Source organism: Cherax quadricarinatus, chromosome 82 (assembly GCF_038502225.1).
Source record: "Cherax quadricarinatus isolate ZL_2023a chromosome 82, ASM3850222v1, whole genome shotgun sequence".
Lineage (NCBI taxonomy): Eukaryota > Metazoa > Arthropoda > Malacostraca > Decapoda > Parastacidae > Cherax > Cherax quadricarinatus.
This window is the reverse complement of record NC_091373.1, coordinates 13,429,405-13,456,522: the sequence shown is the minus strand read 5'-3', so window position 1 is coordinate 13,456,522 and position 27,118 is coordinate 13,429,405. Positions and strand designations below refer to the sequence as shown.

General features: G+C 41.2%; 1 long non-coding RNA gene across 2 annotated transcripts in view; it reads left to right on the top strand.

Annotated features, from left to right (window-relative positions):
- LOC138855124 (uncharacterized) overlaps positions 1 to 27,118 on the top strand; it is a 468,769-nt gene that overhangs the window by 294,369 nt on the left and 147,282 nt on the right. For both annotated transcript variants that reach the window (XR_011394282.1, XR_011394281.1), the window contains exon 3: positions 8,962 to 9,030. This is a non-coding gene — a long non-coding RNA (uncharacterized lncRNA). The remainder of the gene's footprint in view (positions 1 to 8,961; positions 9,031 to 27,118) is intronic.

Here is a 27,118-nt window from a genome sequence, read left to right as displayed (position 1 = left end):
TGTTATAACAAGCGCAATTTAATTTAGCCTAACCCAACTAAAGATATTTTACATTAGTTTACAATAATTTAATAATAAAACAATGAAATTTTTTTTTCGTTAGGTTCAGAATTATTTTTGCGAAATTATTGCATGCGCAAATTTTCGTTTCCCTTATTCGGCAAGATGAGCGTTGCTATTTATGCCAAAATCGCTCGGCACGAGATTATATATATATATTATGAGAGAGCGTAGAGAAAATTCTTCGTATGGGCAAACTGATGTCAGTCAACATGCTAGTGGTTACTGAATTGAGTTATTACTATAAGAGCGACCCAGCAACGTCCTCGTCCTTCTCTTCGCCCTCCTCGTCCTCGTCGTCCTCGTCCTCTTCCTCCCCTCACCCTGCAACCCCCTAAAACATCCTTCCAATGTTTCATGAGCTGGAAAATTGTATCTTCTTTCATTTTCAATAATAAAATCTGGCTACACCACAACACTTAAACCAATCTGGGTGTCCATCCGTTGTAAAGGTCGACCGTACATGAGTAAACAGCGTCTTTCTTCATATATAAACACGACCCAGGACGCTTTAACTAATGTATCAATCTATATGAGAATGCTGCCTGGATATTGATAGATAAAATGATTTCACATAAGACTCCCACGGCTGTGAAGAAAATAGTTACATCTGTATTGGGCGGCAATAATAATAATAATAATAATAAATAATAGCATTAAATAATAGTGAAATTTATTCTAATTGCAATAAATCCAATAATAACTTTTAAAAATATTGGATTTATATTATTAATCTATCAGTCAATGGGGATAACCTGGAATTATTCAGTCAAATTTTTTTTTTACATTCTTGTGGGTTTCTGCCACAAGATCCCATGAATGTCATTATGTCAACACTGAGTATTTTGATTATCTGCCTGAATACCAAGATGGCTGCCACGTAAAAAAAAAAAAAAACTGTATATCGTTTTAGGTCATAACTTCTCATTCAATATGATTTTTTTTTTTTTTTGCAGATGGTTCGCGCGTTTAGATTTACCCTTCCCATTCTGAGAATTCATCTTTGGACATAGAAAATTCGTAAATAAATCATGAACAAAAACTGATAATCCAGGATAAATAGAAAAATGAACTGGTTATGAAAAAGAAAATCATGTAGATTATGTTTATATGTTACACAGTGTTAGTTATATTACACATATATTCAATCATTAACATTGTTATAATTACTAAAAAAAATATGTACGTTACAGAATATGTTACATAAAGTTATCACGTCTCACTTGTTGACAGACACCTGCTCAGGACACAGATGTCTTGGTGTTATTACTGCAGCTTCACAGAAGAACTCGCTCAGTGCACCGGACACAGAGATCAGAGAACTATGAAGTACAGTGTAAAGACTGGTGACTCTCACGTTCATGACTTTCAGGAAAAAAATATATGTGAAGTGATACCGATTGCGTTTTGTTTCGTCACAAAAGTTACGTCATGCACAATGTCTGAAAAAAACCTGGCTGTAGCTCAGGATTTAGCAGTGAGCCATCAGTGCTAAGACTGTGGTTCCCTGTTGACAACAGGTTGACTTCAGGAAACATTACATTCTTCATGCTGAACGTTGCTTACCGCCACGTACAAAGAAACCAAAGAGTAACAGGCTACACGTGTCTTGTTCCTCTGCCTGTCGGTATCCTATACCATTAATATAGTCTATAAAGTGAAATACTGCTGACAGACCACATAAATTCTTTAAAGACTGTCTTGTTGACACATGTGAAGAAAGGAATAACAGGTAGACTCAAGTCCTCCAGGATTGACTGGAAGGTGCAACAAGTGATTTGCATTCAGCAGATGCATAATACCACAAATACTGTTATGACAAGGTTTGTAAGCCGTCTGTTAAGCAACTGATCCTGCTCGACTTATCACAGATAACACACAATTTAATCACTATGAAATGTGGACAGCACTGAACTTGCATGAGATGTACATGAGTAATGTTGGTAATGTTACGTCAATGTATGTTAAGGAAACCAGTTGGGCATTTTGTTGATGCTACGTTGGTGTTTTTAGATGACTGCATAAATCTGTTGATTTTTCGTGATCTTTTTTTAATCACTATTTTAGGGATTAAAGTGTACATGACACTTGTGCAACATTTAGGAATGTTGCACGGGTGTTTTTATTCTTCAACTTGTCGGTTTTCAGTTGCATGAGTAGTGGCGTATATGTGACATGCAGAGTTAATTACTCGTCGATAGGCTTTAAACTTAATAACCCAACCAATCGAAGCACTTGCATTCGGAAATTAGATAACTGGTTTTTATAGAAAGCAGCGTTTCGAATTATGTAAATTTGGGGAGGAAAATGTTAAAATCGTACTTGATAGTGCTGCTGCAGCAGCAGTATGAGCAGCGATGGTAGCGGCAGCAGTAACATCAGCAACAACAGCAACAACAGTATCAGCAACAAGAGCAGTAGCCTTAAGACCATCAATAAGAACATCAGCAGTATCAACAGTATTAGCAACCGCAGCACTAATAGCACCATCAGTAGGAGCCGTAGCAGCAAGTTTCGTAGAAGCAACATCATAAGTGTTCCTAGCAGTCCTACTGCTGCTACTTCTGGAGTGCTGAAGTGCATTATAGTGTTGGCTCTACCAGGCTGTCAGTCTAACCTGTGGGTTATGTTACGTTTAGCAGCAACAGCAGCTGCGGCAGCGGTGGAGACGATGGTTTATCAAGTTGCGGTTTCCAGCTGCAAGTTATCAGTTTGCAGCAGCAGCAGCAGCAGCAGCAGCAGCAGCAGCAGCAGGAACAGCGCAGAGGCAGCGGCTTAACCAACTCCACCAACGCTTCGCTCCTCATCAAAATTTCACGTTCAGTATTTCGCTCTCAAGAGCCGTACTAATCAATGCTCTAAAATTGTGTTATCAGTTAATTAAATTTCTGGCCGTCACCATCAACACTTGTGATGACGAAATTCGCCCGTCTTGATAATTTTGTTTGCGGCATTTTTGGCTTTCCAGAAACAATACTAATTGATGTTCCAATTTGTGTGATGATCAGTTAATTAGTTTTCGCTGTTTTCCGGCCATTTTTGCCAACATAAATTTAAAGCATGTGTAACAGAATATGAAAATATGAGGAGCTAGGAGGGAAAAATGAGGCAGACTGCTTGACAGGTTGGCGTCACTGACGCTGAGTTCGTCTCCTACTGCGTCACCGAAGTCACTGCCGTTGCCGTCTCTTCCGACGTTGATGAAATGACCCGCCGCTGCCGAAGTCACCAGCATTGCCGAATTCGTCACAGTTGCCGACGTAACCGCTGTTATCGAAGTCAGCAGCGTTGTCGAAGTCACCAGCGTTGCTGAAGTCGTCACTTATGTCGATGTAACCGCTGTTATGGAAGTCACCAGTCCTGCTGAAATCACTATTGTTGTCGAAGTCACTGCCTGTTACTGAAGTAACACCACTGTTTCTGAAGTCAGAGCCGTTGCTGAAGTCACCACCGTCTCCTCTGTTGTCAACTAACCGGAAGTATTTTCCCTGCCGTTGAAGGCAACTCTAGACAACACGGGGTCGTGAATGGAATCTTTTTGGAGTGTATCTGAGCGAGCATGTCTCCGGCACCGTGCTGGCGGCCGATACCATCACTGCCACACCTAGATTCATTTCCATGTTAAGGTTGGCTCTTGTACGCTGCCTCCACCCCCTTGATTGGCACCTAGATGTCTGTGTGGCACACCTAGCTACTTGCACACCTGCTGAACTCCACACCCACCACACCTGTCATAACTGCACCTAGGTGTGGTTTGCACCTAAGATATCTGTATACCTGGTAGATACCTAGCACATCTAAATATCTTTGTATATACATGGGAGTACAAGGAGAAGGTCAGATGGCCTAAAATACAGTCTTCAGAAAGTCAAATATTGCAGAAAACAAACCCGATAACTTTCGCACCTGACACCAAATGGAATAACGAAAACCACTCGATTAATAAAGATAATTCCTAACATTCCCTATTTTCTCTCGTCTATAACTTGAATCTGCATTCAGATTTAAGATTTTTAATAAATTGCTGCCACCTTGAACAACCTCGTATAAAGGGAGGTTCCTTGAGGCTCTTGATCAGAGGAATTGGAACTGTGGTCCACTTCCTTGAATCGAGTCTGAGTGCCTTCTATTCACTCTTCCTCCAGGCACTGTATGAACCCCTTCAGGTTCAGCGCTCCCCCATGAATATAATTAATAATGTACCAAGACCCAAATTTGCTTTTGTTTATATTATAATACAATTTACGGACTGGACCCAAATAACACACTGTTGACAATAGTAGAAAAAAAGCCATATTGCAGAACAAGCTTTTCTCGGGGCATTTCGCTTTTCAAAAGTTTTATCTAGTCGTGATGGCTTGATAAAGCTCTACACACAGGGAAACTTGCTAAAGCTTTACTCAGAGCAAAAAGTTATCGTAATAAAAGCTCTTTCAAATGTGTACAATTTCCAGACACGTACGAGAGGGAAAACTAAATGTGACGCGTGCGTGAGGGCACACTCACACGCCATTCTCCTGAAGAGGTGGAAATTCCGCCGGAGGGATGGGACGAGGAAGAGAGACAGGAGGAGGAGGAAGAGATGCTGGAGGAGACGCAGCAGAAGTACACTCGGTAACAACTAATTGACGTTCTTGACAAAGGTGTTGCGAAAAACAGAGCGCCGTTTGCAGCGTTAGTTTTTTCCCCTTCATTAATTGGAAAGAGGCGACTCCCCTGTTTAAGTTGGAGTCAACCTACTGCCTATTTACACTGTTATTGAAATCACAAGGAATAATTTATGGGTTGGTGTGATGACCTGTTAAATGGTGTCGTTCGCACCATGTGATCAGACACAGCTGTTGTAGACGGTGTCTGATAACGGACGCTTCTGTAGACGGTGATGTCTACTGCCATAGATGTGAATTAGCCATTATATAATAATTAATAATCTTTATTTCTACCAGTATATGATACAACTATTACAGACTTAGCTGATATCATTGACATACTATATAGAAAGTACCTGGTTATGTAGAGCATTTGGGCAACTTACGTTAATCTTGTTCCCCAGGATGCTACCCACCACAGTCTTCTAACACCCAGGTTCTTAAAAATAGGCGCACAGAGGCATCAGGTGTAAGGAAACATGACCAACATTTCACTCGTGTCAGGGATCGATCCCGGATCCTCAGTGAAAGCTGAGGGCGCTACCAAGCCACGCCCTCTATGTGCATTACTTGTCTATAAGATCTCTACCCTGAGTGATATGTTATCACAACTAAAGCATGTTTTATACTACTCTTTATTCTCATATATGTGGCCATCACGTCTTCACAGTTAGTGCTAATGATATTTACACTGCTGACGGAGACGGTTGAATAGGTCGCAGAACTTGTGTGTAAGCGGCCCATGGAATATAAGAAATGCACAGCAATACAAAATAGGGCGATACATACTTGATAAATGAGGCACTTAGTCTGGAAACCTTCTGCCAGCCAGTGGCTTCTTCTGTCCAGTGCAGAGAAAGGTGGAAGATGAGGAGTTAAGGTAACCGGTCCCTCAGCCTGGAGTTGGTGTGTTTAGGACAGGAAACTTGGATTTTTTTTTTTCAAATCAGTTACTCACCAGCTTGGCCATGGCTCGTAGTTTGGACTGCATGCGGCCGGAAGTAACAGCCTGGTTGATCAGGCCTTGATCAGCCTGGAGGTCAGGTTTGGGATCGGGGGGGGGGGGATGGTGTTGACCCCGGTAAGTATCGTTGAGGTATCCCTCAGGTACGATAAACCCCGCAAAGGGGGTCGTACAGCGACTGAGGAATGGTGAGAGACGGGGGAGTGGCTAAGTAATCAAGGCTTGATCGACAACCCCATCCACAATATAAAGGGCAACCCTTTGAAATCTCGCATGGCTGAGGTCGTTGATGAAGGGGTCGTGCAGTCCTCATATTGATAGGGCGATGACTAAGACACATGTACAGCACTTCGGGGTTTTTATTGCCGAGAAACCAAGTATAATACACTAGTCTTATTCATATACCATTAAAATAATGGTGATAGTCGAGACAGTTAACTCGATTCAGCTTCATGTTAACCTTGTCAATTATATTCTGAAAGGAAAGAAATAAACTTAGGCATGAACCCCCCCCCCAAAAAAAAAAAAAAAAAAAAAAAAAACTGTACTATTCTCGCTGAAAAAAAAATTTAAATCTGTGTTTTTTAAAGAGTAATGAGAAAATTAACTACATAATCGCCTGGTCAAAAGGTGTGTCAGGGTATTTGAATAATGAAAATAAGTCAGAGATAATTTGAACATCCTGATTTTGATGGTAACATAATGGCTGATAGGCTGGCAGCCTATCGGGCTGCCTTCCTGTCTATCTTTCTGACTTCCTATATCTGCATTCCTGCTTGCCTGTCAGGCTGCCTTCCTGTCTGTCCAGCTGTCCGTCAGTTTCTCTCTTTGACACACACACACACACACACACACACACACACACACACACACACACACACACACACACACACACACACACACACACACACACAGCAAAAAGCTTGCAAGGAGTCACTGTGTGTGTGTGGAGTGTTGTCATCATCACCCGGCGTCCGACACGCTGCCAGCGCTACTCAAGTTACCCTCAGTCCTGAGTGTTTCACTTGATGGTAATTTTCAATGTCAATATTGATGGATAAGACGAGAGCCGTGCGTGTCTGAACACCACCCCCTCCCAGCTCTCTCCCTTAATCCTCTCCCTTCCCCTTTACCTCTTCACCTCAACTCCCCCTCCGTCCCTCAGCTCACCCCTTTCTCTTACCCCCCTACACTTAAACTCTTTCTTTATCCCCCTTTCTCTAACCCCCTGCTCTTACCCTCCCTGCTCTTACCCTCCCTGCTCTTACCCTCCCTGCTTTTACCCTCCCTGCTGTTACCCTCCCTGCTTTTACCCTCCCTGCTCTTACCCTCCCTGCTCTTACCCTCCCTGCTCTTACCCTCCCTGCTCTTACCCTCCCTGCTCTTACCCTCCCTGCTCTTACCCTCCCTGCTCTTACCCTCCCTGCTCTTACCCTCCCTGCTCTTACCCTCCCTGCTCTTACCCTCCCTGCTCTTACCCTCCCTGCTCTTACCCTCCCTGCTCTTACCCTCCCTACACTTACCCTCCCTGCTCTTACCCTCCCTGTTCTTACCCTCCCTACACTTACCCTCCCTGCTCTTACCCTCCATGTTCTTACCACTTTATCACGTTAAGGAAATATGGGTCTCGTCGGTAGAGTACTGGTTATTCATTTAACACTTGAAAATACTATTGAATTGTTTTCTCCCCCACATTAAAATTATATCTCTGGGAAATTAGACAAAAGGAAGCGATAAACTAAATATTAAGAGACTACAATGATGTATCACACTAATACTGAAAGTAAGGGGAATGTACCACTACATGAACAATATCCATATAAGCCATTCCAGTATGGGGTACTGGGAAAGTGTACTATAGCAGTGATCTGTAAACAAGTGAAAATAAGGGATTTACAGTATACTAGCGTGATTTACGCTTACAATTTATACTACACTGCAAGTCATGTAAATCTCCAACGATTCCTTCAGCACTGGTTTCAGGAGTTGCTTTACCCTCTGAAGTAGGTCTTGCAAGAATAACGCCCTACCATCATCAGATCCCTTCTGACACACGCTCAAGCCACGCTCAAGTCTCTTACCCTGTAAGGAATGAGCCACTAATTCTCATAGCTCATCGTAGTGTTTAATAGCAGAGATGATGAAGCTCGGATGGTGTCTTGCACGATGGTGTTGGCTTACACCATCATGCTTGCACCAAAGGGTCCTCTTGGTCCACTGGGCGGCTCTCCTCAGGGTACCCAATGGACCAAAAATATTCGCGTTAGATTTGTACCATTGAATCTGCGTTACTCGCTTGTATCCTGTAAAGTGTGTTCAAGGGTTGTCTGACGTTACTAGTAATGATTTGAGTAAAAAGTAATTTGACTGCTGTTTCCTAGATAATATTTTATGAATAGCCCTAGATGCTATTCTAAAATAGTTTATCTTTTGTTTTTGACTGAAGTATAGCTATTGAATTTCATGTCGTTTATGCATTTAATTTCTTTTGTCATTGCTTGAGAAATATAATGTCATGTCTATTTTTCTTATTAATTTAGATTTATAGTATTTTGATGTAAATAATTTTCTACTAAATTTTTCCAAGGAACATTATTAACTTTAGGATTTTATTGCGGAGAAGATTTTTTAAAGAAAAACAAATTGAATTTTGGATTTGTAAATTATGAGTTGGTGAGATTTAAAGGCGTTATAAGAAATATTTTCACAATGGGAAGGTAATATTTTATTGTTTAGTCAGTATGACTGACTAAAAGAGAGTTTAGATGATATATTTGGGTTTGCTATTCATGACGAGGATCATCGTGCAGCCTCGTATGTGTTTTGCAACACTTCGGCAGACTCGGGAAGCTCTGAGTTAGCCTAAAGTCGTTAATTTGTGGAATAGATAATTTTTTGAGCCCTTGCTGTTAGAGGTGTTTCTGGTAGTATTCAAATTACTATAGTCGAGAACTGAACCAGAGAAAGATGATGATAGAACGCGAAGTGGTGTAGGTGTCGAAGAGCAGTGTGGAGTTGGTACTATGTTAGGGATTTCTATTTCTACTATAGAAGTCGGACCGAAACGTCGTCGTAAGCTCCTCTCTCGTATGTGCGATATTGTACCTTTTGGTACTTTCATATAACAGTAATTTTTTGTTGCGCTTATTTTTTGCATCTTTTTTAAGGTAGAAATAGTAGCGAACATTAATAGTTTCTGTGTATTTTGGGATCTGCAGAGTTAGAGGTAGGAATAAAACTAAAAGTTTAGGTAAATGATTCAAACCTCTATTTTTTTTTTTTTTACAGAGAAAGAAGAGGGAATGTGACATGTTGCTTAACCCTCCTGTCCACCTCAGACACTTCAAAGGAACCTGAGTAAGTAGCTGTTTCAAGTGTACAACGTGTAACACAATAATCATTATTAGCTGGACTGAAGAAGCCACGATCCGAATGTTTTTGTGTCGGCCATATTACCTAACTTTTAAAAACATAACTTTTCTTCATAAGTAATTTTTATCCTCTGCGTTTAAGTAATGCTGACAGAGCTGACAGTTGCCGTATTTTTTTGACCTACAAAGGCGCAGCTTTCTGGTGTATACTCTCATGTGCTAGATTACATTTTAATTAGTTAATTCCAGCACCAGGTAAACACGTCTTGGTTAGCTCGGTGGCTTCAATGTGGGGAAACGAGAGATACCTGAACCTCCAGTCTGCTATATACCATAGGAGATGAACGCCTCTCGGTGTATTTGCACCAGTGGATACACGCCTCTCGGTATATTTACACCAGTGGATACACGCCTCTCGGTATATTTACACTGGATACACGCCTCTCGGTATATTTACAACAGTGGATACACGCCTCGGTATATTTACAACAGTAGATACACGCCTCTCGGTATATTTACAACACTGGATACACGCCTCTCGGTATATTTACAACATTGGATACACGCCTCTCGTTGTATATACCCCAATGGATACGCGCTTCTCGGTGTATATACAGAGAGAGGAGTGTATATAAGAATAATCACAAAAACTAGCATGGTATATAATCAATTTTTAATATTTTGTATATAACCAAGCAAACTTACGCAAGTTCCTAAAATTTACGTCAAATATTAGTTTAATTCCACTCACCCTATCTTAGGGTCAGCCAAAAGCGAGTATCAAATAGCATCAAAGACGTACGTTACTTTCGTGTTTTTTCAGAGTTTCGTGAAGTCAAATAAAACACATTTTCTGTACGTTTGGCAAAAGAAATTATTGGTTTGTAGACAAAATCCGCACATCTTAAAAATGGTATGAAATACCGACAAGTTGAAGAGTAAGACACATTTGCAACAGTTGGACATGTATATGATCAGTAAACATATATATGTATGTATATATATAATGTCGTGCCGAATAGGTAAAACTGGTTACTTAAGAACTCGTTTAAAATTAAGTCCTTTCTAAAAAACTTTTTCATATGCGTTCAAAGACATATTTTTTTCATTTAATGCTTATTTAAAAATTAATAATTTTGTACCAAAAGAACCTTAGAAAACTTGCCTAACCATAATACAACAAGCACAATTTAATTTATCCTTAACCAACTAAATATATTTTAGAGTTTACAATAATTTGACACACAAGGAAATACATATTTTTCGTTAGGTTCAAAATGATTTTTGCGAAATTACTGTACAAAAAAATTTTTGCTTGCCATATTCGGCAAAAAGTGTTTTTTAAACCACAATCATAAGTTTTTACCTATTCGGCTCGACGTTATATATATATATATATATATATATATATATATATATATATATATATATATATATATATATATATATATATATATATATATATATATAAATTCAGCATGAAAATAGATTTTTGCAATATAAAGAAACTTTCAACCCCCTTTTTTTTTTTTTGCGAAAGATTCTTTCAGTGTGAGTTATGACTCAGGTTTAATATGCAAGGTGCCGACACTCTCAACGCTAATGGAGGAAAGCCAGGCTATTTACCTGGCTTGTCCAAGCTGGGTTATCCATCAAGTGTAATGAGTGGCGTATGCCAATCTAGGTCACGTGACCTTTAACCTGTTTTGTTGTTGTATATTTGTTGCGCGCGCGCGGGCACACACACATACACACACACACATACACACACACACATACACACACACACACACACACACACACACACACACACACACACACACACACACACACACACACAAAACCAGTGATGAACTGGTGAGTAGCTGGTAACTGTCGTCATTCCAGTCACCAGTACTTCTTAACTGGCGAGTCACCAATACTTGGTAACTGGCGAGTCACTATTACCTAGTAACTGGTGAGTCACCAGTACTTGGTAATTGGTGAGTCACCAGTACTTGGTAACTGGCGAGTCACCAGTACTTGGTAACTGGCGAGTCACCAGTACTTGGTAACTGGCGAGTCACCAGTACTTGGTAACTGGCGAGTCACCAGTACTTGGTAACTGGCGAGTCACCAGTACTTGGTAACTGGCGAGTCACCAGTACTTGGTAACTGGCGAGTCACCAGTACTTGGTAACTGGCGAGTCACCAGTACTTGGTAACTGGCGAGTCACCAGTACTTGGTAACTGGCGAGTCACCAGTACTTGGTAACTGGCGAGTCACCAGTACTTGGTAACTGGCGAGTCACCAGTACTTGGTAACTGGCGAGTCACCAGTACTTGGTAACTGGCGAGTCACCAGTACTTGGTAACTAGCGAGTCACCAGTACTTGGTAACTGGCGAGTCACTAGTAAAAAAAAACCATACCACGGGCGGGATTTGAACCCGCGGTCAGAGAGTCTCAAAACTCCAGACCGTCGCGTGGTATGGTTTGTTTGCAATCGTGTCATTACGATTTCGTGAGTCACTAGTACCTAGTAACTGGCGAGTCACTAGTACCTAATAACTGGTGAGTGACCAGTACTTGGTAACTGGCGAGTACTTGGTAACTGGCGAGTCACCAGTACTTGGTAACTGGCGAGTCACCAGTACTTGGTAACTGGCGAGTCACCAGTACTTGGTAACTGACGAGTCACCAGTACTTGGTAACTGACGAGTCACTCAGTACCTAGTAACTGACGAGTCACTCAGTACCTAGTAACTGGCGAGTCACTCAGTACCTAGTAACTGGCGAGTAAGGGTGTGAATAACATGCTGGGACACTAATGATGGGTAACAGTTAGTGAGTAATGAGTAAGGTGCGAGTACTACACCCCGTGTTGTGTCGGCTGTGTTCAACACTCATCTGTTCATTAATTATAAAAATGCATTAATCACGCCGCTGACCGGCCCCAAAAAACATGTTTATAAACAGGAATTGTCAATTAACTACCATTGTAGGGGCACTTGTTGTGTTTTTGTTGTCTTAATGAGTAAGTTTTTGTTTGTGTCCAGAGGTCCAGCAAGAAAATTCTTTCACTCGGGAAATATTTCTCTCGAGGACTAGCGAGAAAATTCTTTCACTCGGGAAATATTTCTCTCGAGGACTAGCGAGAAAATTCTTTCACTCGGGAAATATTTCTCTCGAGGACTAGCGTGAAAATTCTTTCACTCGGGAAATATTTCTCTCGAGGACTAGCGAGAAAATTCTTTCACTCGGGAAATATTTCTCTCGAGGACTAGCGAGAAAATTCTTTCACTCGGGAAATATTTCTCTCGAGGACTAGCGAGAAAATTCTTTCACTCGGGAAATATTTCTCTCGAGGACTAGCGAGAAAATTCTTTCACTCGGGAAATATTTCTCTCAAGGATTAGCGAGAAAATTCTTTCACTCGGGAAATATTTCTCTCTCGAGGACTAGCAAGAAAATTCTTTCACTCGGGAAAAATTTCTCTCTCGAGGACTAGCAAGAAAACTCTTACACTCGGGAAATATTTCTCTCTCGAGAACTTGCAAGATAATTCTTTCACTAGTGAAATATTTCTCACGAGGACTAGCAAGAAAATTTTTTCACTTAGGAAAATAAGGATAGGGGACGGTGGTTCGAGACTCCAACAGTGTAGTGGCTTACCCACGGGGGTTTAGCGCTTAATGATGTATATTATACGGAGGTGGAAATAGGATACTCTGAGGGTCATTTAAATACTGTTCGAGAGGGTTTTTTTCATGCAGTTTTATGAAGTTCGGTTTTCTGGGAGACGGCGATACCGGTTTTGTTCCAGCAGTAAGAATGAAGGAGATATTGTGTTTGTTCCAACGGTATGAAGGGGATACCGTTTTGTTCCAACGATATGAAGGGGATACCGTTTTGTTCCAACGATATGAATAACGGGAATACCCTTTTTGTTCCATCGGTAAGAATGAATGGGATACCGTTTTTGTTCCAATGGTTAAAATATCGTTTTTTTAATGGTAAAGATACCGCTTTTGTTTCAACGGTAAAAATGAAGGGAATACAGTTTTTGTTCCAACGGTATGAATGCAGGGGATACAGTTTTTGTTCCATCAGTAAGAATGAAAGGGATACCGTTTTTGTTTCAATAGTTAAAATATCGTTTTTGTTCCAAAGGTAAGAATGAAGGCGATATCGTTTTTTTCAACGATAATAAAGGGGATACTGGTTTGTTCTAACAGCTAAGATGAAGACTTTTGTTTTCGTTTCAACAGTAATGATAGAGGGACAATTTTTTGCTCCAACGGCCAAGCTAAAGGGAATATTGCGTTTCAACGGTAATGAAAATACCGTTTTAGGCTCTAACGGTCAAGATGATGGATACCGTTTTTGTTCCTTCGGTCAAGTTATAGGCGATAGTTTTTGTTCCAACGGTCAAGTTATAGGTAATAGGTTTTGTTCCAAAGGTCGTTAACGGTAATACCGTTTTTGTTCCAACGAGCAAGTTAAAGAGGATACCGTTTTTGTTCTAGTTGCCAAGTTAAAGGGGATGCCGTTTTTTCCAACGGCCAAGTTAAAGGGGATACCGTTTTTAATTCCAACGGTCACGTTGAAGGTGATACCGTTTTTATTCCAAAGATCAGAATTACGATTGTCAGTGTCCCAATACACGGGTTAGCGTTAAACATGTATGGGTCACATAGTACCTAGGTTTCAACGCACCGGCAGTATCCCACCGAAGCAGGGTGACCTGAAAAGAAAAAAGAGTTTTTCAAATTTAGTAAAATATACAGGAGAATGGGGTTACTAGCCCATCGTATGAACCTTAACCCAGTTGATCTGGAACCAATTTGAACCCTCTGTATTTTCCGGCATATAAGGCGCACTTTTTTCCAACTAAAAATCTTTGAAAAATCACCCTGCGTCTTATATGCTCAAACTCTGGGTTATGCTTTAGCAGGTTATTTACTAACGTCACGTTATAACCGCCTGGGAAGAGACATGTATCTTAACAATGAAAAGGCTTGCAAATGAGCTGATGTAGGTAACAGCTCTTAGCTTGTCAATAAAGTTAGGGATACTTAACTTGTCAATTGCTTGTCAATAAAGTTAGGGATCCTTAACTTGTCAATTGCTTGTCAATAAAGTTAGGGATCCTTAACTTGCCAATTGCTTGTCAATAAAGTTAGGAATCCTTAATTAACTTGTCAGTTGCTTGTCAATAAAGTTAGGAATCCTTAACCAACCTTGTCAAACCCTGCGTAAAAAAAAGTCTTATATTGATTGAAACACTTATGCAACATATGGGAACTTTTATTAAGGAAACGTTTCGCCACACTGGCTTCATCAGTCCAATACAAAGTAGAAATGGGTAAGGAGAGGAGGAGTTTGAGGTAATCAGTCCCTCAGCCTGGAATCGATGTGTTCCGTACATCACTCTTGTAGAAAGTACAGCATATGGCCGGAGAAGCAGCTTATATACTGTAGTCAGGTGAGTGGAAGCAGGAGGCGGGATCACAGTGGAACCATCCACTAGTGTAAGTAGGTCTTCGTACAAAGGTTGAACAAGTGTTGAAGAATTCCTTGTATCACTCTGGCCATATGCTGTACTTTCTACAAGAGTGATGGATTGAACACATCGATTCCAGGCTGAGGGACTGGTTACCTCAAACTACTCCTCCTCCTTACCCATATCTGCTTTGTATTAGACTGATGAAGCAACTGCATGACGAAATGTTTCCTTAATGAAGATTCCCATATGTTGCATAAGTATCTCAATCTTCAACATGTCGGTTTCAAAACCATTTATCTCTGTCTTGCATACTTGTGCGCCTTATATGCTGGAAAATACAATAAATTCCCTCTTGAAGACAGCCACTGGAGTGATGGTAATTTTCCCTTATTCACAAAGGGAACATATGGAAAAGCCTTGGTCCCCTTACACTGATTAATCTCTTTTTGTACTCGTCGAATCCCTGCTTTGCACTGGAGGTATTTTCCACCTACCAACCATCTTAATTCAATATACAGTCATTTTAGCGCGTGGGGTTTGAGACTAATCCCTCTGAAGTTTTCTAGGTGTCAATTTTTTTATAATTTTCTCACCTACGTTCCAAAGGGTACACTTCAAGGGCCTTCCAGTGTTACCAGGAGTTTAAATGCTTGACTGAATTTTCAAGACCAATGAACGTTCTTAGTATATTTTCCAGTTCAGCAACTTTCCCCACCTTGTAGGGAGGTCGTTGGTATACAACTGTATTTCAGCCTTGAGAAAACAAGAAGAATATAAAGAATATAAAAATTGGCTCAGGATCTTTTTCTTGAATGTTCTAATAATTCCAACCAGGTTATTTTCTTGTCGTACTGATAATGATATTGTGTGCCTTGAATACGAGATTCTCTGACATTGTCACTCCCAGGTTCCTCATATTAAACTCGAGCTTTCTGGAATGATTTGATCTCGTCTCATACTTGGTCTCAGTCTTTAATTTCTCAGTTTTACCACAGAGGAGTTCATTCTCACTGATTATTACATTACTGCTAGTGGGCCACTGGAAGACTTGGATTGTATCAGCGTGGAGATATACTGTGTCCTCGATGAGTGCCGCTCGTACATATTCTGGTATCTGCAAAGGACGATACATGACTATTAATAATGTGCCTGTGTTGGATAGAACAAATGAGAGAGATGGGGCATGTACTGTACCTTAAACAGAGTTGTTTTTCACGGTGATAGCCCCTAGTTTCACTCTATTCACTCTTACTCTCTGGGTTCTGTTGAAGTTAAATATATGTCTGCCCACTTTCCAATTTATTCCTTTTGCATGCATTTTATTCGCTATTACGCCATGGTCGCAAGTGTCGAAGGCTTTTGCAAAGTCCGTGTAAACATCTGCATTTTGCTTGTCCTTCTGTTCTCCCAAGACCATGTAATAATGATCCAGCAGTTGCGAAAGACAGGAGCGATCGCTCTAAACCAATGCTGCCCCGAGTTATACAGTTGTGATTCCTTGCGAATGGCAGTCTTACATCTTAAGGCACTTTTAAAGATTTTGATAATGTATGATGATAGTGGTTATTCGTCTGAAGCTTTTTTAATGATTGCTGTGCTACCACTTTTGTGGAGGAGTAGGGTAATGTTAACGGTTACCCTAATTAACTTATGGGGAGGGAAATTTGACTATTCTCTCCCACAGAATACTGATGACTCAGTACAGAAAAATAAACTTAAAACGTATTTTGAAGTCACCGAATGATTACCCTGCCACAAGTCCCTGGATATTTACTTTTTATACACAGTCTCTACGCTGAGAAATCTCACACATACCCTTAATTTTCCTACTTCTGATCTTTCTCATCCCTGGAAGCGTCTTTCGACTCCCTTTCTCCACCTCTTATGATCTCGCTTGTCAAAAGATTCTTTTCGTAGTCTGAAGGTTGTCATTACCTCAGTGCTGTAGATAGTGGTTTCTTGCAATTTTTGGAGAATATGGAGTTCATCTTATCTGAGCCAGGGGTAGAGTGCATGGGCATGCTAGCAACGGCTTCTGTGAAGCCAAGTAGAGTTAGGGTTTAGTCAAAAGATTGCGTAGATGCTTGGATCATTTAGTGTCTCATGAAAAACTTGTTTGAGTGGTTATCCCTTAGACTAAATGATTCACGGGACACAATCGTACTGTGACTTCAGTTTTCATTCACTTCTTTATTACCATCAGTGTATGTTCCAGCTCCTTTACGTAGAAGGCTCCATGCTAGATGCTTCTGTACAGGATTTTACATATGACCGAAACGTCGTCATAAGTTTCATTCTCTTATGTGAGAGTTATTTTTTGCAGAGATGTGTGTGTCTGGAGCATATATTTATTGCCAATAAGATCGACGTTGGTCGTTTCATATTCCCAGAATATCTCAGTAAGGTTACTGAGATATTGATGTTCTTATTGCCGAAGTTAAATTTGTTGAGTATGCCATCATGATCGATCAATTTGTTCTAAATTAGTCCATACGCAGGTCTGAACTTCATTTAAGTTGTGGTCTGTGTTTGTGACACCATTACATCCCTGACCAGGTCCTCATTATTCGTATATGTATAAGATTGAAGCTATTTCCTAGTCTGCACGGTTGCTTTGTGCTCGCTTTACGTAAATTTATTGCGGATGCTAAATAAGGGAGACTTATCCAAACTTGCTGCTACGACGGTATTACAATATTTGCTACATCTCTTTATTTTAGATGCCTTAATATCATTAAGCAGTAGGATATTTGGGGCCGAGTTTGATAGGTTTTCAACACAGTACTTTATCAATAAAGCAGTGGTACACAGTACCCACAAGATGAGAAATTAGACGTATGTGCAACACCTGGGTATCTTTATTTGAAGACGTTTTGCTAACCAGCGGCTTTTTTCACTTCACTACAGAGATGATATAGTACAAAGTAAAAGTGCCAATTAGCCTCTGTCTTGCAAAACTATACACAAAAGACAGTGGAAGATAAGGTAAACAGACCCTCAGTCTAGAAGCCGGTATTTGGTCTTGATAGTAGTGAAAGGTAAGCAGGAAGATAGACTCTTGCATTACAGAGTATTACTAATAGATTGAAGGAGATACGTGTACCAAAATTCCATGGTGCACCTCTGTCGGACAAGTAGTTACAAGATATATATATTATATAGGTTAGGGTGTGTAGAAGAGAGGGAGACTACTTCCTGGTAAAAGTAGGTCTTAGACAGGGATCAGGAATATGTAATGTCACCATGGTTGTTTAATATATTTATAGATGGGGTTGTAAGAGAAGTAAATGCTAGGGTGTTCGGGAGAGGGGTGGGATTAAATTATGGGGAATTAAATACAAAATGGGAAGTGACACAGTTACTTTATGCTGATGATACTGTATTCTAAAGAAAAATTGCAAAGGTTAGTGGACGAATTTGGGAGTGTGTGTAAAGGTAGAAAGTTGAAAGTGAACATAGAAAAGAATAAGGTGATGAGAGTATCAAATCATTTAGATAAAGAAAAATTGGATATCAAATTGGGGAGGAGTATGGAAGAGGTGAATGTTTTCAGATATTTGGGAGTTGACGTGTCAGCGGATGAATTTATGAAGGATGAGGTTAATCATGGAATTGATGAAGGAGGAAATGTGAGTGGTGCATTAAGGTATATGTGGAGGCAAAAAATGTTATCTATGGAGGCAAAGAAGGGAATGTATGAAAGTATAGTAGTACCAACACTCTTATATGGGTGTGAAGCTTGGATTGTAAATGTTGCAGCGAGGAGGCGGTTGGAGGCAGTGGATATGTCCTGTCTAAGCGCAATGTGTGGTGTAAATATTATGCAGAAAATTCGGAGTGTGGAAATTAGGAGGTGTGGAGTTAAAAGTATTAGTCAGAGGGCTGAAGAGGGTTTGTTGAGGTGGTTTGGTCATTTAGAGAGAATGGATCAAAGTAGAATGACATGGAGAGCGTATAAATCTGTAGGGGAAGGAAGGCGGGGTAGGGGTCGTCCTCGAAAAGGTTGGAGGGAGGGGGTAAAGGAGGTGTTGTGGGCGAGGGGTTTGGACTTCCAGCAAGCGTGCGTGAGCGTGTTAGATAGGAGTGAATGGAGACAAATGGTATTTGGGACCTGGCGAACTGTTGGAGTGTGAGCAGGGTAATATTTAGTGAAGGGATTCAGGGAAACCGGTTATTTTATATAATTGGACTTGAGTCCTGGAAATGGGAAGTAAAATGCCTGCACTCTAAAGGAGGGGTTTGAGATATTGGCAGTTTGGAGAGATATATTGTGTATTTTTATATGTATATACTTCTAAACTGTTGTATTCTGGGCACCTCTGCAAAAAACAGTGATTGTGTGATGAAAGTATTTTCTTTATGGGGATTTTCTTTCTTTTTGGGTCACCCTGCCTCGGTGGGAGACGGCCGACTTGTTGAATATATATATATATATATATATATATATATATATATATATATATATATATATATATATATATATATATATATATATAATCGCGCAGCTTTCTTCAGCACAAATAAACTTAAATTTGTGAGCATAGTAAGAGTTAAGAGGGTGGAACTAGGAGGTATGCCTCGACTCCTGCAAACACAAATGGTAAATACACTGAGAATAAGTCATAATACCTAAGTGGATGAATCCACAACCGGTCCACAATATGGAGAGACGTCATATGAGATTTCGGTCCATCGTGGACTAAAATTTATGGTCCAAAATGGACCGAAACTCTGTGGTTTGCTTTTCAAAATCTGGGTTATTTCTGGAGTGAGTACATTGATGTAAACGTAAGTTTACCCAGTTAATATCTTGCACCATCGTTGGCGGATGCGTTTATACAAGACGCAGTAAACAAGCCTGTGTGTTAATCTCACCAGCGTTCGTAAATTACATAAACATATACTCAAACCTCACTTGGCCATGAGCTAATCTGAGAATTAGCGTGAACCTGGCGGCCCAGGCTCCCTATAACAAAATCATCGCCCTGATATCCCACTGGTAACAGCCAGTTGGCATTATACCAAGATGCGAGTACATTCATTCGAACATTGCACTTTAGGTCCCTGGCTTTGCTGTGCCTATTCAACTTGGTTGCAACAATATACCTGCTTTATCTGCAATAATGGTCTTGTCGCGTCCGATTCCTAGCGCCAAAGCTCCGCTCCGCCTCGTTCGGAAGCGCCTGTTGGTCTTGGTTTCAGTGGGTGGCAGTGGGTGGCGAGGGGTGTAGATGCGACTCGGCGGGGTTAAGCGCAGGTGAGGATTCACGGTGGTGTTGTGGTAGAGTGAGACCGAAGCCAGAGCCGAAATGAGGGATACGGTGACGACACCACAACCTCTTTCACCCCCTACCCCCCACCTCTCTCTCTTCATCCCTCCTCAGCTTCTCCTCCTCCTCCTCCTTATCTTCCTCCTTATGCTTCTCTTCTTTCCCATGTTCTTCCTCTTCTGTTTTCTTAATTTGCTCTGCTTCTTACATTTCTCTTCATCTATTTTCTTATCCTGCTCTTCTTAAATTTCTCTTCTTCCTCTTTCTACTTCCTTTCTCCTCATCTCCCCCCTTATGATTCTCTTTCCCAATTTCTTCCTCTTCCTCTGTTTTCTTATCTTACTTTTCTTACATTTCCCTTCTTCTTTCTACTTCCTCTCTCCTCCTCCTCCTCCTCCTCTCCACTTGACTCTCCACTGTTGAGAACCAACACAAAACATTTATAAAAAATGCATGGGCTCCTCTTCACTTATTTACGTCTCCTTCTCAGAGGTCTCCCACCTCAATGTTGTTGTGTTCTCTGCTTCCCCAGGAAGGAAGAGTCCTTACATGTTCTTGTTTCCCAGGAAGGAAGAGTCCTTACAAGATCTTGTTTCCCAGGAAGGAAGAGTTCTTTCAAGATCTTGTTTCCCAGGAAGGAAGAGTCCTTACAAGATCTTGTTTCCCAGGAAGGAAGAGTCCTTACATGTTCTTGTTTCCCAGGAAGGAAGAGTCCTTACATGTTCTTGTTTCCCAGGAAGGAAGAGTCCTTACAAGATCTTGTTTCCCAGGAAGGAAGAGTTCTTTCAAGATCTTGTTTCCCAGGTAGGAAGAATCCTTACAAGATCTTGTTTCCCAGGAAGGATGATATACTCCTCAGCTCAGTGACTCTTCCAACTCAGTGTAACACCTGGAAACCACTAAGTATATATTTTGAGGAGCACATCACTCTTTGTATGTATACACTGAGAACAGCAGTATATATACACTTGAAGGGGTGTATCTCAAGTTATGTTTACACTTGTTTACTTAAATTCCTTAATTAGAGATTTCGGTATCCTTAACAGGTAAACACACACACACACACACACACACACACACACACACACACACACACAATATGGCCAGTGAGGCTAGGAAATAGCGAACCTAGCAGGCAGCTAGTTTGGGAGCGGGGCCAAGAGCTGCTAGTTAACATAAGAATGGAGGAACACTGCATGAGGGCTACTGGCCCATACAAGGCACATTCTTCTCAAACCAAACATCCACCCACCCACTTGTCCAAACTTTTCTCAAAGCTTCCCAAGTATTTACTTCAGTAGGCGAAGAGGAGCTTGCGTGACAGGCTCTAAAGCTTAGCCCTGGGTGGACCAATAAACAAAGGAGGTTTACTAATAAACTACAGTAAACTAATCGTAAATATACCTGTCTTCAGTATAGTTTATATTCCAATTTCTCAGTTGTATAGTAATTATAATAATCCTCATAAGCGTTACGTTATTTACCTCCCGGTCATCTTGTGTAAATGTTAATTTAAAAGAATTTTGATTTTATTTTCTATATAATTGTTAGGTGATTGTATTGATGAAATTGAGACACATGTGCAACATCTGGGTATCTTTATTGTGGACGTTTCGCCATCCAGTGGCTTTATCAATACAAATTCCAGGACATAACTCGAAGACCGGAGAACTATGTACAGAAGATGAGGTAATCAGTCCTTCAACCTAGCAGTAGGTGCGAAGAGCACCGTAGTCGTGGAGATTCTCAGATGTTTGTATTCTCTCGTATATAGAGGTATATTTTTTTACACCGAGGCAGGGTGACTTGAAGAAGAAACGCTTTCACCATCACTCGCATTATCGCCATCTTTTCAAAGACGCACCGATACTACAGTTCAGATGCCTTTCCTTTCAAACTGCATATACCCCCACTCGTCCAGAGTGCAGGCACTGTATTTCCCACCTACAGAACTCCAGTCCGGTTAACCGGCTTTCCTGAATCCCTTCCGCTCAAATCATTAAATCCACTTTCCTCCACTCCTATCTAACACCCTCACACATGCCTGCTAAAACCTCCTTTACCCCCACTCTCCATCCATTCCAAGATCGATCCTTACCCCGCCTTCCCTCCAATACAAATTTATACACCCTCCAAATCATCTTATTTTGCTCCATCCTCTCAGAATGTCCAAACCACCTCGACAACACCCTCCTCATTTTTCTGGATACTACTTTTAGGAATCCCGCACCTCCTAATCTCCAAACTATGAATTCTCTGCATAATATTTATACCAAATATTGCTCTCAGACACAACATCTCCGCTCCCTCCAGCCTCCTCCTTGGTGCAACATTTATCTCCATTCTACATACCCATATAAGAGCGCTGGTACCATTATGCTGTCATACTGTTCCCCTGTTTTGCCTCCGTAGATAACCTTTGTCTCCACAGATGCCTCAGTGCACCACCCACCATTTTCCCCTCATCAATTCTATGGTTCACCTCGTCTTTCATATAACCATTCGCCGACAAGTCCACTCCCAAATATCGGAACACATTCACTTCCTCCATACCCCCTCCTTCCACTCTGAAATCCAGTCTTTCATTGCCTAATATTTTGTTACCCTCATCACCTTGCTGTTTCGTATATTCGCTTTCAATTCGTTCCTTCATGTCCTCCCAAATTCGTCCACCAACCTTCGCAACTTCTCTTTAGAATCTCTCAAAAGCACAGTGTCATCGATGAACAGCAACTGTGACAACTTTCACTTTGTATTAGATTCTTTATCTTCTAATCTACAACTCCTTCTATAAATGCGTATATTAAACTATGGGAAATAATCACCCTCTCCCCTACATACCATAACCTGAGTCTCACTATCCTCGTAGAAACTCTTAACTGCTTTCAATAACCTACCATTTATTCCATACACTTGCAACATCATCTACATCGCTTCCCTATCCACAATATCTTATGCCAATTCTTAATCCATAAATCCAACGAAAACTTCCAAACCCTCATCTAAATATTGTTCAATTATAGGCTTGAATAAAAACACTTAGTCGACACATCCCCTAAAACCTCATTGTTTATCTTCGATCCTGCTGTGTCTTACCCTTAAATCTTTCAATAATAACTCTACCATACACCTTACCAGGTATACTCAACTATGCTATTATTTCAGTGGTTGTTCTGCATGCATATATATATATATATATATATATATATATATATATATATATATATATATATATATATATATATATATATATATATATATATATAATATGAAAGTATTGGTTTGGAAATAGGGTAGTTGATTAGTGGAACAGTCTGCCTAGTAGGGTTAGTGAGGATAGAACCTTGGGTAGTTTCAAATTTAGGTTGGATAAATACATGAATGAGAGGGGTTGGATTTGAGTGGAAGTTGCACGTGAGTTAATAGAATTATCAAAGCTTATTGCTTATCTGGAGATCTGGAGAGAGTTCCGGGGGTCAACGCCCCCGCGGCCCGGTCTGTGACCAGGCCTCCTTAGGTCAATGTCCCAGGATGCGACCCACACCAGTCGACTAACACCCAGGTACCCATTTTACTGATGGGGAACATAGACAACAGGTGGAAAGAAACACGTCCAATGTTTCTACTCGGGCTGGGAATCGAACCCAGGCCCTCACCGTGTGAAGCGAGAGCGTTAACCACCAGGCCACCAGAGCCCCTGCTTGGGTAGAATTGAAAATTGGGTTGGGCAAATATTTTGTTAGTGGGATGGATTGTGAAGGACCTGCCTAGTATGGGCCAACAGGCCTGCTGCAGTGTTCCTCCTTTCTTATGTTCTTCTGTGGAGGGGGGTGATGTTATTGCAGCTTTTGGCGCGCCTCTGGCAAGACAGTGATGGAGTGAATGATGATGAAAGCGTTTCTTCTTTTTCCGGGTCACTCTGCCTTGGTAGGAAACGGCCAATGTGCTAATAAAATAAATAAATAAAATGTATTTCTCCAATACAATTTTTCCATTATATAAGGGATTATTAAAATTAATATACGTAAGTGAGGAGTTTCGGGAAATGAAAAAGGAATCTCCCCCCCTCCCCCCTTGTGATCTGGCACCAAATCCCCTCCCACGTTTTTACCCCCCTCTCATATTTCCGATCCCTAAACACCCTCCATGCATTTAACTTCTTCCTCTCCCCCTCCCCGTCCCCCACCCCCTCCCCTCCCCATTCCCTGGCGGTTCTACCTTTGTGGAAAAGTGATTCCTTTTGCAAACTGATTATTTAAATTCTGTTTCTCGACCGTAATTAACTCCACCTGGCCTTAAGTTAATTACTCCACCTGTCCTACAGTTAATTACTCCACCTGTCCTACAGTTAATTACTCCACCTGTCCTACAGTTAATTACTCCACCTGTCCTTCAGTTAATTACTCCACCTGTCCTACAGTTAATTACTCCACCTGTCCTACAGTTAATTACTCCACCTGTCCTACAGTTAATTACTCCACCTGTCCTACAGTTAATTACTCCACCTGTCCTACAGTTAATTACTCCACCTGTCCTACAGTTAATTACTCCACCTGTCCTACAGTTAATTACTCCACCTGCCCTTCAGTTAATTACTCCACCTGCCCTTCAGTTAATTACTCCACCTGCCCTTCAGTTAATTACTCCACCTGCCCTTCAGTTAATTACTCCACCTGCCCTTCAGTTAATTACTCCACCTGCCGTTCAGTTAATTACTCAACCTGCCCTTCAGTTAATTACTCCACCTGCCCTTCAATTAATTGCTCCACCTACCCTTCAATTAATTACTCCACCTACCCTTCAATTAATTACTCCACCTGCCCTACAGTTAATTACTCCAGCTGCCCTTCATGTAATTAATTCACCTGACCTACAGTTAATTACTCCACCTGCCTTTTAGTTAATTACTCCACCTGCCCTTCAGTTAATTACTCCACCTGCCCTTCAATTAATTACTCCACCTACCCTACATCTAATTACTCCACCTGCCCTTCAGTTAATTACTCCACCTACCATTCACTTGGTTCACTCTGTTCACAGTTACACACTTGCTTCTCTCTGTTCACAGTTACACACTTGCTTCTCTCTGTTCACAGTTACACACTTGGTTCACTCTGTTCACAGTTACACACTTGGTTCACTCTGTTCACAGTTACACACTTGGTTCACTCTGTTCACAGTTACACACTTGGTTCACTCTGTTCACAGTTACACACTTGGTTCACTCTGTTCACAGTTACACACTTGGGTCACTCTGTTCACAGTTACACACTTGGTTCACTCTGTTCAGTTACACACTTGGTTCACTCTGTTCACAGTTACACACTTGGTTCACTCTGTTCAGTTACACACTCGGTTCTCTCTGTTCACAGTTACACACTCGGTTCACTCTGTTCACAGTTACACACTCGGTTCACTCTGTTCACAGTTACACACTCGGTTCACTCTGTTCACAGTTACACACTTGGTTCACTCTGTTCACAGTTACACACTCGGTTCACTCTGTTCACAGTTACACACTTGGTTCACTCTGTTCACAGTTACACACTTGGTTCACTGTTCACAATTACACACTTGGTTCACTGTTCACAGTTACACTGGTTCACTCTGTTCACAGTTACACACTTGGTTCACTGTTCACAGTTACACACTCGGTTCACTCTGTTCACAGTTACACACTCGGTTCACTCTGTTCACAGTTACACACTTGGTTCACTCTGTTCACAGTTACACACTTGGTTCACTGTTCACAGTTACACTGGTTCACTCTGTTCACAGTTACACACTCGGTTCACTCTGTTCACAGTTACACACTCGGTTCACTCTGTTCACAGTTACACACTTGGTTCACTCTGTTCACAGTTACACACTTGGTTCACTCTGTTCACAGTTACACACTCGGTTCACTCTGTTCACAGTTGCACACTTGGTTCACTCTGTTCAAAGTTACACACTTGGTTCACTCTGTTCAAAGTTACACACTCGGTTCACTCTGTTCACAGTTACACACTCAGTTCACTCTGTTCACAGTTACACACTTGGTTCACTCTGTTCACTGTTACACACTCGGTTCACTCTGTTCAGTTACACACTCGGTTCACTCTGTTCACAGTTACACACTTGGTTCACTCTGTTCACAGTTACACACTTGGTTCACTCTGTTCACTGTTACACACTCGGTTCACTCTGTTCACAGTTACACACTCGCTTCACTCTGTTCACAATTACACACTCGGTTCACTCTGTTCACAGTTACACACTTGGTTCACTGTTCACAGTTACACACTTGGTTCACTGTTCACAGTTACACTGGTTCACTCTGTTCACAGTTACACACTTGGTTCACTGTTCAGTTACACACTTGGTTCACTGTTCAGTTACACACTCGGTTCACTCTGTTCACAGTTACACACTTGGTTCACTCTGTTCACAGTTACACACTTGGTTCACTCTGTTCACAGTTACACACTCGGTTCACTCAGAACATTAATACTGGTTGCCTGATAAATTCACATTGCTTTTATTTAGACTCTTATTTAGAGTATTTGTTGATCAGTCTTTTTATGGGATTACTGATAAAGCCACCTCAGTCTGTTGGTAATTATTCACCAGGTTGACTGATGATTGTCCTGGTAATTTGTGAGCATGCACGCGCGCACGGACACGCACGCCCACAGACACGCGCGCATACAGACACACGAGCACACAGACACACGAGCACACATACACACGAGCACACATACACACGTGCACACACACACACGCAGACACCAAACACACGCACACACAAACACACGCACACACAAACACACGCACACACCGTGTGCGTATGTGTTCAACCCCATCAAGTTCAATCCCAAGTGCAAAGTCATGAAGATTGGGGAAAGGCAAAGAAGACCGTAGACGGAGTACAGTCTAGGGGAACAGAGACTACAAACCTCGCTCAAGGAAAAGGATCTCGGGATGAGTATAACACCAGGCATATCTTCAGAGGCGCACATCAACCAAACAACTCCTGCAGCATATAGGCGCCTAGAAAACCTAAGAACAGCATTCCGACATCATAATAAGGAATTGTTCAGGACCCTGTACACTGTGTACGTTAGGCCTATATTGGAATATGCAGCACCACTTTGGAACCCACACCTAGCCAAGCATGTAAGGAAACTAGAGAATGTGCAAAGGTTTGTAACACGACTAGTCCCGGAGCAAAGGAGCATGTCCTACGAGGACAGGTTAAGGGAAATAGATGTGACGACACTGGAGGACAGGAGAGATAGGGGAGGACATGATAACGACGTATAAAATACTGGAGGA